The sequence below is a fragment of the Acinonyx jubatus genome, chromosome B4 (genome assembly GCF_027475565.1).
Source record: "Acinonyx jubatus isolate Ajub_Pintada_27869175 chromosome B4, VMU_Ajub_asm_v1.0, whole genome shotgun sequence".
Lineage (NCBI taxonomy): Eukaryota > Metazoa > Chordata > Mammalia > Carnivora > Felidae > Acinonyx > Acinonyx jubatus.
Genome location: NC_069387.1, coordinates 18,296,975 through 18,309,164, shown reverse-complemented (window position 1 = coordinate 18,309,164; position 12,190 = coordinate 18,296,975). Strand labels below are relative to the sequence as shown.

The 12,190-nt window shown below is 42.4% G+C and overlaps 1 protein-coding gene across 2 annotated transcripts in view; it reads right to left on the bottom strand.

The window, feature by feature from the left end:
- The window catches only part of PLXDC2 (plexin domain containing 2), a 442,292-nt gene that overhangs the window by 342,617 nt on the left and 87,485 nt on the right, over positions 1–12,190 (bottom strand). The window lies entirely within an intron of this gene.

The following is a 12,190-nucleotide window of genomic DNA, read 5'->3' as shown; positions in this document are numbered from 1 at the left end:
CCAGACAGCTGGTAAAACATGGTTTCTGGGTGTCTCTGTGAGTAGGCTTCTGGAAGAGATTAGCATTTGAATCAGTAGCATGAGTCAAGAAAGATGTGTCCTTACCAACTTAGGTGGGGCATTATTTAATCCACTGAGTGTCCAAACAGAACAAAAAGGCAAAGGAAAGGTAAATTCCTAATCTCTCTTCTTGAGCTGGAGGTTTATCAGAGATCCCGTATCTAGGGCTTTCAGACTTGGATGAATTACATCACCAGCTGTCCTGTGCTCCAGGTTGCAGAGGGCAGGCTATGGAACTTTTGGGCCTCCACACTCATGTAAGCCAATTCCTTTTCCTTCATGGAATCTCTCTCTCTCTCAATCTCTCTCTCTCGCTCTCTCTCTCCCTCCCTCCGTGTGTGTGTGTGTGTGTGTGTGTGTGTGTGTGTGTGTGTGTTTCTTATTGGCTCTGTTTCTCTGGAGAACCCTACTACACTGTTGTGTTCTCACTGTCACTGCCCCACTTAGGATCATCATTACTTTTCTATCATCAGGACAATTGCAAAGGACTTCTCACAGAATGTCTGAATTCTGTGTGTTTTTTTTTTTCTATTCTAATTTATTATGGATACAACTGCCAGTTTAATCTTTCCATGACCCAACTCAGTTACAACACTCCCCTGATAATCAACTTGCATTTACTTCTGGATGGTTACCCAAGAGGCCCGTCTCTGAAGTTTTATTCCAAGGACATCCACAACTCGGTCTCACTATTTTTCCAAATGTATCTTCCTTTAGTACCAGGTAACTGAAACTCTTGCTTGTGAGAGTCTCTGCCCTAGGAACCATTTAATGCCTTTGCCTGAATTTGAGCCTCAAGCTTCCCTACTGTGCTACTGGCATATGGCAACATAAGATAAGCAACATTTGCTATACATAATGTATCGCAGTGTTGTAAGTATGGGTATGGGATTTGCAAATCAGGACGGCTAGCCATGCCACCATGCCTATAGGGAGTTTGAGTGCTTCTAACCACTGAGCAGTCAAATGTAAAAGGCATCCAAGGCTGAAGGAAAATGTGTTAGCTACTGGTTACACTGTGCCTAAAGCCACAGTTATCACTGGCATCCCACAAAACCGCAACGACACCACAATAAAAGGTCTCCCAAAGGTGTTCTACAGATGGAACTGTTACTGAGGAGTGGCCATTGCCTCTTTCTTACATGTCAAATTGACCAGGAGCCCTTCCTCATCCAGAGAGAAATTCTACTTACATGCGTCTGCCCAGAGATCGTCCAATGGAATTACTGAAGTAAAGCCACCTCATTAACTTCTTCATGTTTCCTTGTTTTTCTTACATTTCAGCAATCTACTGGTATCCTAGCTGATATATTATGGTAGGATGAAAAATATAGCCTGTATCCTCATGGAACTTACAACTTAATAGGAGAGATGGATATAAAAACAACTGATTATAAAGTGATATGTATTAAAATAAATGTTAAGCTCAAAGAACCATGGGCGGCATACATGAGGAAATAATTCATTGCACTGTGGGTAAGCCTGCAGGCAAGGATTAGGGAAGGATGGAGAGTGAGGAGGGGTCACGTACACTGGCCCTTATGGATTCAGCACAGTCAACATGGGGAGAAGCTGTGCAGGGTCATCAGCACGGCCAGAGGCCTTGGCATATTCCGAGCATAGGGCAGAACAGGCAGAAGGTCTGGAGACACAATGATGTGGAATCAGGATCATGAATGGCTTGCTCAAGGATGAAGGTTTGATTTCTGGGTGCTGGGGATTATTAACTTGCCCCACAAGCAGATACATGTCACATTTGGGAAAAGATAATCCTGATGACAGGGAGGATAGACTGAAGATGTGGAGGACCAGAGGATAATTGACCAATTCTAGGCATGAAAAATTGAGAATCAGGTGAAAGTCTCAGTGTAATTGGAGAGCAGGGAGCAAATGCTAGAGACATTTCCAAAGTCAGTAAGAATAACAAAGATCCAAAATTAAAAAGTAAAAAAAATGTTAAGATGAGCTCTCAACATCTGGCAATATACATGGAATACTCTGGAATATGATCATTGTGTTGGAATGGAATATTTACATAATAGCTACCCTGCTAAACATGCTATATACATTATTTCTGGGTGTTTCAATGTTCCCATTACAGATGAAGAAACAGTGGCTAGGAATTGAGTGAATTGCCACTGGGACCCAATTCTGTCACATTCCAAGGCAAATGGGTTGGGGAGTGGGGGTGAGGCGCATGATTGTAGCATTTGCCAATTTCCACGGGGCAACTACTCCACCACGGACAATTTCAAGCTACCAACAAGAAGTCCCTGAATGCAGAGTTGGTAAGAGATGTGTACAGTTGATTCTTACGTGAGGGCCAGTGAGCCTGTCCCAGTGTACTGCCAGATAATCTCCCAAACATGATGTCAGGCATTATATAAAGCAGAGGTCAGCAAATCCAGCCAGCCATGGGCCAAATTTAGCCAGCATCTGTTTTTGTAAATAAAGCTTTATTGCAACGCAGCCATGTCCATATATTGATGTATTATCTATGGCTACTTCGGCACTCCTGTGGCAGAGCTGAATAGCTGAAACAGAGACTCTCTGACCACCCAAGCCTAAATATTTACTATCTGATCCTTTATAGAAAATATTTGCCCAACCCCTGATAAAAAGTGTAAAACAGACAGAACTGATCTATGCTATTAGAAGTCAAAGTCAAAGATCTCGAGAGAGGTAAGGTGAGGGCAAGTGACCAGAGAGAGGACAGGAGAGTTCTGGGGTACCAGGAATGTTCTGTTTCTTCATCAGGATGCTGGTTAGCCAGCGAAAATATCTCTTGCTTATGATTAGGATTTACATGTTATTCTATGTGCAATTATATATCAACACATTAAAAAATTTGTCAAAAGAAGAACAAGATATTCTGAGAGCAAATTTTAAAATTCTGTTTACCAGTGATTTTTAACTTTTTCTTTCTTTATATCAGACTAGCGCTAAGACATATCTGTCTGTTTGATTTACAGCAAGTGCTGATGAATTCTATAGATATAGATCAGTAACAGCAGTGACAGGATCTATCTACTGGGTGTGGTTCTCACCAAAACTTTCCTTCTGATGACTTGTACTAATCTTTCTCCATCTTTGCTGTGTTGGCATAGTTTTTGTGGTTATAACTCCACTGTTCTGAAACGTGTTTTCAGAATATTAATTCCTTTGAATGTCATTTATGACATTCCGGGTGTTTATGGGTATACTGCACATCTTTGTGGGGGTATCTCTTCACCTCTGTGATTATCATGAACAGGACTCAAAAAAAAAAAAATGGGAGGCAGGCCAAGCCTATCAATTTTAACATTCTGCGAGGTGACTGGGCTGCGACTAAGAGATGCGTGGCTGCTGCTAACCATCCATGGCCAAAGTCCAGAAGTGGGTACTGGAGCCAACGAGGAAGCCGCCATCACTGAACCTGAGCTCCGAGGTATGGTTCCTGCCCACAGGCATCTCCTCCAACCAACTCTCGGAGCCTCTGTTTTTCTCTAAGATGAAACGAGAGGCGCTGGAGCTCACATCGCCTTGGGCTCTTCCACGTGCCAGGTCCCGGCATGGCAACCTTCCAGATGGGAGAGGATGCTCCTTCAAGCTCCGGGCCCACACCACCTGTCAGCTGTCAGGACAGTGTGCAGTTCTGGCTTTAGCAGCTGGCCAGCCTGTTTCCTAATGGTAATGCACAGGAGCACGGGGATGCTCGTAAAGCATGTGGGGAGGCCATCACTCTTGTCAAAGGGCATTAGGTTCCCACTGGCAGCACCTACCACCCGCCAACTCTGAGACAGGCCCAGACTATGCAGTGCATACAGAAGATGAGAAAAGGCTAAAAGGCTCACGTACAGTCAATGATTTGTCGAGCATAATCATGATTTCTTTTTCAACTAAATCTTCGATGGGAGTATATTTCCTTTTTCGGGAAAGGGGCCAGCCCTGGGGCACTCGTGAGGCCAACACTCAGTGATGCAGAAATACTACTGGCTCCAGCAGTCAACAGGTCTCCTCAGATACATAAGAGGTGTTTCCCTGGGGTATTTTTTAGTGAAGAAGTCACTGTAAGGCCTGCTTCGATTCAGTAAGTGAATCACAAAAGGAGTTGAGCACCCTTTAGGTCTGGATGAAGACCTGAATCGTAGCTCTTATATAAACTCTTGGAGCCCCCCAAAGAAATGGTCCAGAAAGCAAACTAGTTATACACTGCTTTGGATAGAAAACACTGTTAAAGCAGCACACCGTACCTCTCTTTTGCACCAACTGGACCCCAACATGGAAAGAGTAGTGGAACTTGTGCTGATGATCCTTTTGCCACCAAAATACCCAAGCGAACTGCAACTGAATTTGAGTGGGGAACTGAAGCACAGTCAGGTCAGGACTCTGACTAAGGTATATCTTTGCTTTCCCTGAAGGTGACCAACACCATTATCACAACAGGTATGCTGACACTGTGAGCACTCACTTTGGGCCGGAAACTATGCTACCGATCATAAGCACACACACGTGCGGCTGGTACCAGGTCCCGTTTGCTGCAGAAGAACTTGGATTTGATATGGATCAACTTATTTGTCTAAGATCTCACAAACATCAAGTGGCTTAGCCCACATCCAACCCAGATCCAGCAAATTACAGCGCATGCTCATTACGGCTGTTGTTTGGTTTACAGTGATTTTCTTCCTTAATCTGTCAAAATATTACGTGGGTCCTCTTTGGCAAAAGGAAGTTGTACGTGTGGCAGTAAGGGGGTCCGAGATAAAAGGACAGATGCAAAAGGCAACGAAATGAATAGGCCAAAACCCCTCTTGCGCCTCTCCGAATCATTTTCCACTTGACCCAGAGTCATGGGCTTGATTCTGCCTATCTCAGATGTGATGGATTACCTAAGCAGAGCACAATGAGTTCAAAAGAATTATTTGGTTTGGAGAGGTTGGTATTCAAACATGTTCCGAAAGAATGTGTTTTTTGTTTCCATGACATTCTGACTTCAAGCTTTGCAACTAAAACCTCCAATATGAGATATGGGGGTCATCTATCAAAAGATTACAATTTACTTAAAAGTTATTTCATGTGGAAAGCTAGCTTTTGGTCTCCTTCAATTGACAGCACATGCGGTTGGTGTCTCATTGTGCAGAAGGAAACATAATTGTAAAGCAGAGTACCAAAAATGAAAGGAAATCATAAAATGCCATACAGCGAGGCAAACATAAAAATAAATGGAGTTGAAAACAAGTCTTTGAAAGTGCATGTTTATGTTAGTATTTGTCAAAAGGTTTTGGAACCTTGCCAGAAGAGCCACTCCAAACAACTCAAGTGGGCTGATTGCACACAGTCTTGGTATGGAAAGAGGGCTAGAAAGCCTGCGTCCTACTACCCTGAACATGCTTGATCTCCAATGATCTCAGGCGCTATGCAGGGTTGGGCCTGGTTCGTACTTGGATGGGGGAAATAAAGACTAGAAAGTAAGAAGTGTTCAAAATCAGGAAGGATACCTATGTACCGCGAGAAAAAAAAAATCAAGCAAGTGGGAAGACAAGAGAATTAAAAAATGAGTGAGGGGGACAAATAGACCCTTAGTAAAAATGTTGGGGAAAACAAATAATACATGAGGAGTAAGCATAATACCAACAATTGAGCTGGTATCTATTACTTTGTCAAAATTTTTATTAAAATGGCAAAAAGCATAATACCGTCTAGTTCCATCCACGTAGTTGCAAATGGCAAGGAACTAGAGGGTATTATGATAAGCGAAATTAGTCAGTCAGAGAAAGACAAAAATCATATGACTTCACTCATAGGAGGACTTTAAGACACAGAACAGATGAACACAAGGGAAAGGAAGCAAAACTAATGTAAAAACTGGGAGGGGGACAAAACATAAGAGGCTCTTAAATATGGAGAACAAACGGAGGGTTCCTGGAGGGGTTGTGGGAGGGGGGGTGGGCTAAATGGGTAAGGGGAATTAAGGAATCTACTCCCGAAATCATTGTTGCACTATATGCTAATTAATTTGGAGGTAAATTAAAAAAAGAAAAAAGAAAAAAAAGAAAAAACATTAAAATTAAAATTAAAATTAAAAAAATAATATGAAAAAAATAGCAAAAAGCATGTTGCCACGATGCAGGGCAGCAGGGTGGGATAGTGCCTGGGGACCCACCGGGACCGCCAGGTTATGTGACTAGCATGTGATACATAGGATCAAAACTCTGTTCGTATAGCTGTGGAAGTTCTTCAGGAAGGAAGTTTTTGTTTTTGCTTTTAGTTTTTTATTAGATTTCGTTATCTAATTTAAATACACATTCATGGACCCAAACTTCCCAAATTAAAGAAGGTATTTCCTGTTTGAATTAAATGCATGAAGTATATTTCCTGAATTCGTCACCCTCAAAGCCCTAGTCCTTTTGTGTGTGGGGGGCACTTCATCAAGGTTCATTCACAGAAGTAGGGAACATGCAGGAAAGCCTGAAAGGGCCCTGAACGTCAGGAAAAGAGTCAGAAGTCCGACCAACAATCTGCCTTCTTCTCCTGCCAATCCTTCTGACCCTCCTGACGGGTGGGTAGCACAATATTGCTAAGCAAGCTGGTGAAGCTCAACTTGGACCTCTGCAGAGGGTAACGGCCTGAAAATGTAGCTTAGCCCACGTTAAATCTATCCTACAAAGCCAAACCTAGTGGGGGCTGATAGTTACCAACGTCATAAAGAGATTCCTCCCCCTTCAAAAAAGATTTGCTGTGGGATTCCTTTAATGAGCAGGCCCACCAGAGCATTTAAAAAATATATTTAAATGATTTACTCACACCTCTTCAATAATACACTAACTGTGAATTGCTGAACAATGTGCACCTGTAAAACAGCTGTTTGGATGAAGCTTAAGGACAGTCATCAAATCCACCTTGGCTCACAGCCCGGGCCTCAGGCAAATCAGGGGTGATTCCCAGCATTCAGAGAGAAGTTTGGAAGGGAAGCTTGCAATGGTGGGTGCTGAAGGAAGGCCCAGGTGGAGCTCGAGAGGGGAACGGGATCCCTGAGACCCTTTCTCCTTCTCTGCACTTCATCGACACAAACAGGGGCATCTGGACGGACCAGACAAGCTTCCTTCCCGCGGGGTTTCTGACACTAGGGGAAGACAGCACTCGCAGCCACACATCCCATCTTTCGTTAAACACAGGGACCAGCTCTCCTTTTGCTTTCCGCAACGGGTCTGTTCTCGCTTGTTTAGCAGTCTTCCCAAATGTAGCTGACACGTTGTACAAAATCAGTATACATCTCTGCTTATTGGGAAGCCACTCCTTTCCCCAGGCATACTATGTATTTGGCACGGGTCCAATGTGCTCCAAATTGGGAAAAAAAAAAATCTGAGTACAACTATCAGCTTCACTGCATTTCATTGATAAGAGTCAACATATCCTCCAAGTCGGCAAATATTCCTCTTGACAACCATGAATTATGCTAAGATCACAGAGCTAAAGACCTTATTAGGGGTTTGCAGAGAGCTCAAGCGAAAAAAAAAAATCCCAGCTGTTTTCTTTTCTTTTTTTTTTTTAAAGAAAAGTTCTGCCCTTCTCTAAATCAGTAGATGTTTGTTCCTGAAGTTCTATTCCAACTGAGATATATCATCCCCATTTTAAAAACTGATTTCAGCCAGTTTCTTAATGAAACAGTCTTCCCACATAATATTTCAGAATTTGGACCTAAAAAGAGTAAGCTATCTGAAATGTAAATACATTAAGGGAATTTGGGGAACTTAAATTTTACTGAAAAACCAAGGAAAAAATGTGTTGGGAAATAAAGTCCTAGGGGTGGGTGGGAAGAAATGAAAATGTGTTCTTTTATGAGCACTAACCAATGTCCAAAGAACACATCTTCCAGGATACTGCAGAAATTTTCCTTCTGGATTCTCCAAGCAGACCAACTACCCAAAAAACTTAGGCCACAGTGATTTCAGAAGAGCAGTAGCTAAAGCCGTTCTATCCTTTTTTTTTTTTTTCAGAACATTTAACCAACAGGCAGTTTCTGCTATTAGTATTTCAGAGTGCCTGGATGGAAAAGCGGATTTGTCTTATTTTATTCTTCCTGACCCATAACCAGGTGCTAGCCATTGTTTATACTCTGATTCTGCCCAAGAGAAGGAATGCTGATCACAAGTCTGTATTTATGTACAAATAGCTTCAAAGTCAGAAAGACACAGATTTAGGGGAACTTTAGAACATGATTTTTAAAAAGACTCCTGTTAAAAAAAAATTGTCAGTTGTTAAAAGGTGAAAACAAATGTCCACAAAGAAATACAGGTTTCTTCAGCCAGTCTACTTAATCTTTCACATTGCTGAAACAGAACTTAATTATTCCATGCACAGAAGGCATTTCTAGAACCACTTAAAGCGTAGGCTAATTCTCCAAGATAGAAATCGGGGTTGAGTATAAATCCAGGGCTCTGGTCCCTCAGGTTCTCTGGTAGAAAACTATTACCGTCTAGAGAGTGGTCCCCTTCTGAGCACCAAAGCTGAATCACTTCAGGATGGAAGGTAGGGCCAGAGTTGTCTATACAATAAAACCTGCAAAACCCCATACTGTTCTCCTCTCTCCCTCCCACAGCAAGGTCACCACACACTTCATCTTAAGACGGTCTCCTGAGGGCCCCCCACACTGTTAATGAGTGGGAGTGCTCTTTATTTTCTTCTGCTTACTTACCTGTTTTTCTAAATTTTGTAATACAGAGATTGTCTGCTAAATAAAAAGCGATTTCTGTAAACGCTTTAATGTAAAAGTGCACGTGGTCCATAACCCATCCTGTTTTACTATGGTCTAGTGCCTCGTGTGTTCTTTCTGCAGGTGAGGTTTATCTTTTCTTTAGTCCTTTTTATTCTCAGAATTCTAGTAGGGCACCTGGAATGTGGTAGGCACTCAAAACAAATTGAATAACTACTGAATAAATGAATCAACATCAGTGAATTTCGTCAGGAACATCAGCTTCGTGGCAAATTGGAGAAGGGCAGAGAGGAAAGGCTGATGTGCCCGAGGCTTGCGCGGCAGAGATGGCGACGAGGAAAGAGACGGAAAAGAGCCGGGAAAACAATCATTATCCAAATTGCAGAAGACTCCTTAGGTCAGGAGCTACCTATAAACTTCCCAAGTCTATCTTAATAAATGAGGCAGTGATCAAGATGTCAAGGGCTCTCACTGGTGTTGATGGACATTCAAGTAATCGTCCTGTCTCATTGGTATGCCACGTAACAGGTCTCATGTCAGTAACTCTGAACAAGTCCACGCACTACACGCTCTCTCGTTTCACGTGAAGGCCTTCCACAGACCACAGTTCTCAAAGGCAGCGTTGGGGATGGGGAAGGACGTACGTTAAGCAAGACTGACATTTGGATCCCCACTCTCATTACCTTCTCCCCCACAATATGACAACAACGGGAAAACATGAAAAGAAATTCTGCCTTTGCCCATTTCCCCCCCCCCATCGTAGATTGTTGAGAAAGTGGTCCCATCAGTCTTTTCCTGTCATTGCCTATGTTATTTCCCAGCCACGAGAACACAGGGCAGCAGTCATGCAGATTTCTGCCTGCAGATGCCTCTCTAGAGAACAACCCTTTCCCCTCTACTCCTCCGGGTGCTTTTCTGACATTATAACGTGACAGGTGATAGAAGCCTGCATGTGGGCTGTTTACTCTTCTTGAAGCAAATACACAGTTAACAAGGCAATTGTATCCATTAACTACTTTTCTCATTTGCTGCCACCGTCTCAGTGCAGAACTGTAAATCCCATAAGACTAAGCTGGAGTGGGGACACTGGTCCATTGAAATGGAGACATAACCTCACCTGGATTCTTGGCTGAGCAGGAGTCAAAAGTCATTCTTTTTCTTGTTTTCATTTGCTACTTTGGGGTTAGTATAAAGTCACAGCCTCATAATTTATGGAGAGAGTTATGTAACTGCAATTTTGCTTCTCCAAATTCACTTCCGGTATAAACCTGCCAGGCAGGGCTGTGCTCTGTGTCATCTCTTTTACCCTCCAAAGTTTCTATATTTACTCATATCCATCCGATCTTGAAAAATAAGGGCGAACACCAGCTCTACCTCCCTCACGTGTTTTGCTTAGGGCACTCATGTGAATGCATGAAATGTCCTCCCTAGTTCCAGCAATAGGTATAATGAGGGTACTGTTTAGGTGACAAACTCTGGCACGAGACAGTCACTGGAAAACTTCATAGCTGCATGCTTTCTCACTGCGCGCGCTGTGTGGAAAACAGCGGGCAACTCCAGCTGGGTGAGTGTTACTCCTCACCTAACCACCTTCCTACAGAGGCTGATGAAAGCCTGGTTTGCAACGGGCAGATCCTGAACAGAAAAGTTGACTCATCGGTCTGTGACTTCAAGTACCTTCCTCCCCCACCCGTGCCACTGCATTTTCTCACGGCAGGTGGGGAACAGGTTGTGCAAAATGCAGGCTGGCTCAGTAAAATATAATTTTGCATAAAACTCCATGATTAGACACTCAGACACTGTCCTTATTTTCCAACATGCTTGATGCAGATGCCATTAGATTGCAAACAACATAACAGGCAAAGGTCTGCATGCCCTTCCGTCATCATATACATTGAAGTGAAAAATCACTCATAGCAACTTCCTTAATATTTTGCAAGTCTGTTAGTATGTCTATCAGACTGTCCACATGAGGCCCACTCAAAAGCCAATTGTTTGAATGCTGCAATGTACCCCCAGGTTGTAAGTTCACTGGTGGGCAGGGGTTACTTGAGTACTCCATGCCTTCAGCTTCCTTGTGGTTCCAGCTGAGCTGGAGTAAGTTTGACAGACTTTCCTGCAGGACCTGGGTGACCTTCTCGGGCGCTCTGATGCTAAATACAGCTCACTGGTGTCACTACTGGAAGTTAAGTGAGTTAACTGTGCTGTCTAGAGCGGGTCCACAAATTTATATTCTATACAGTAGCAGTTTGCAGACCTTTAACTTGCCCCTGATTTTGAATCCATTTTCTGTCACCTCCCCAAAAAAGCATAGAGAGGTAATAGATAAGAAATGCACCTTCACTGTCATAGGGAACAAGCCGTTATGGTATCTCTATAGACAGTAATGAAATGGGCACTAGGACACTACGTCCGCCACCTCAGAAGTGCAGTACCGTTTATCAGCGCGAGCTCCTAACGCGTGCTTCAAGTGCACTCATGGGCACCAATGCCTATGCCATAAATGCAGAAATTAAGCTGCTAAGAAGTTGAATCTTTTCACCAAAATCCGTTCCTTGATACAGAAAATGAAACACCGGCACAAGTTTTCTGTCATCTTTTCGTCTCCTCTAAATGATTTATAACACAGACTACCCGAAGATTAAAAACAGGTCTGGTGATTAAAAGCCATTTTTCAAAAAAAAAAAAAAAAATTCTATTCAGAAGCACGCCAATCACCTTGCTACTCTGAGAGATCGTTCTCCATTACTGTTTCAATGCTTTCTCCTACCAATAGATGAGGAACACTACTGGCCAATATTACATGCCGCTCTGAAGGAATCAGAAGCCTCTACGTATCTGGAATGTCAACATAGTTGCCTGCTTGTACAGAAAATTTGAGGGAAATGGATAAATTATGTATTGATAACTAACTAGCGGGATCAGCTGACTATTAACAGCTTTATTTTATACGAAACTAGAGCAGTATTCACATTTCAATTTTTGCTAGGGGAAAAAAATCAATTTTTTCAAGGGACAGCAAAGATAAGTCTTGTTCAGTCTTTTTTTCCCTCTCATCTTCCATTGACTGCCATGAATTTTTTACAAGTTATCTTTACTTGCCTTTGTGTATCACTTTGGTAAAACACTTTTTCCGCCTCTATCAAATGAGAATTGTTCCATTTAATAAATATGTACAATGATGCCAAGCCTTGAGTGTACCATTATATCAACCTAAAAAAGATTATATAAAATCTTTATTTTTTCTCTTATAGAATTCCTCTAGAAACTCTTCTATTGTGTTGAATATAAATGTATTCACATTTTGTTAGAGTAATTTGAATTGACACTGTTCTAGTTAGGCCAGACTTTTCTGACAGTACGCCTAAGAGAAATTTCAACTGTTAACATGATATTTAGGGGTGGATTATCAGTGAAATATATCTGTTAGAAAATTCA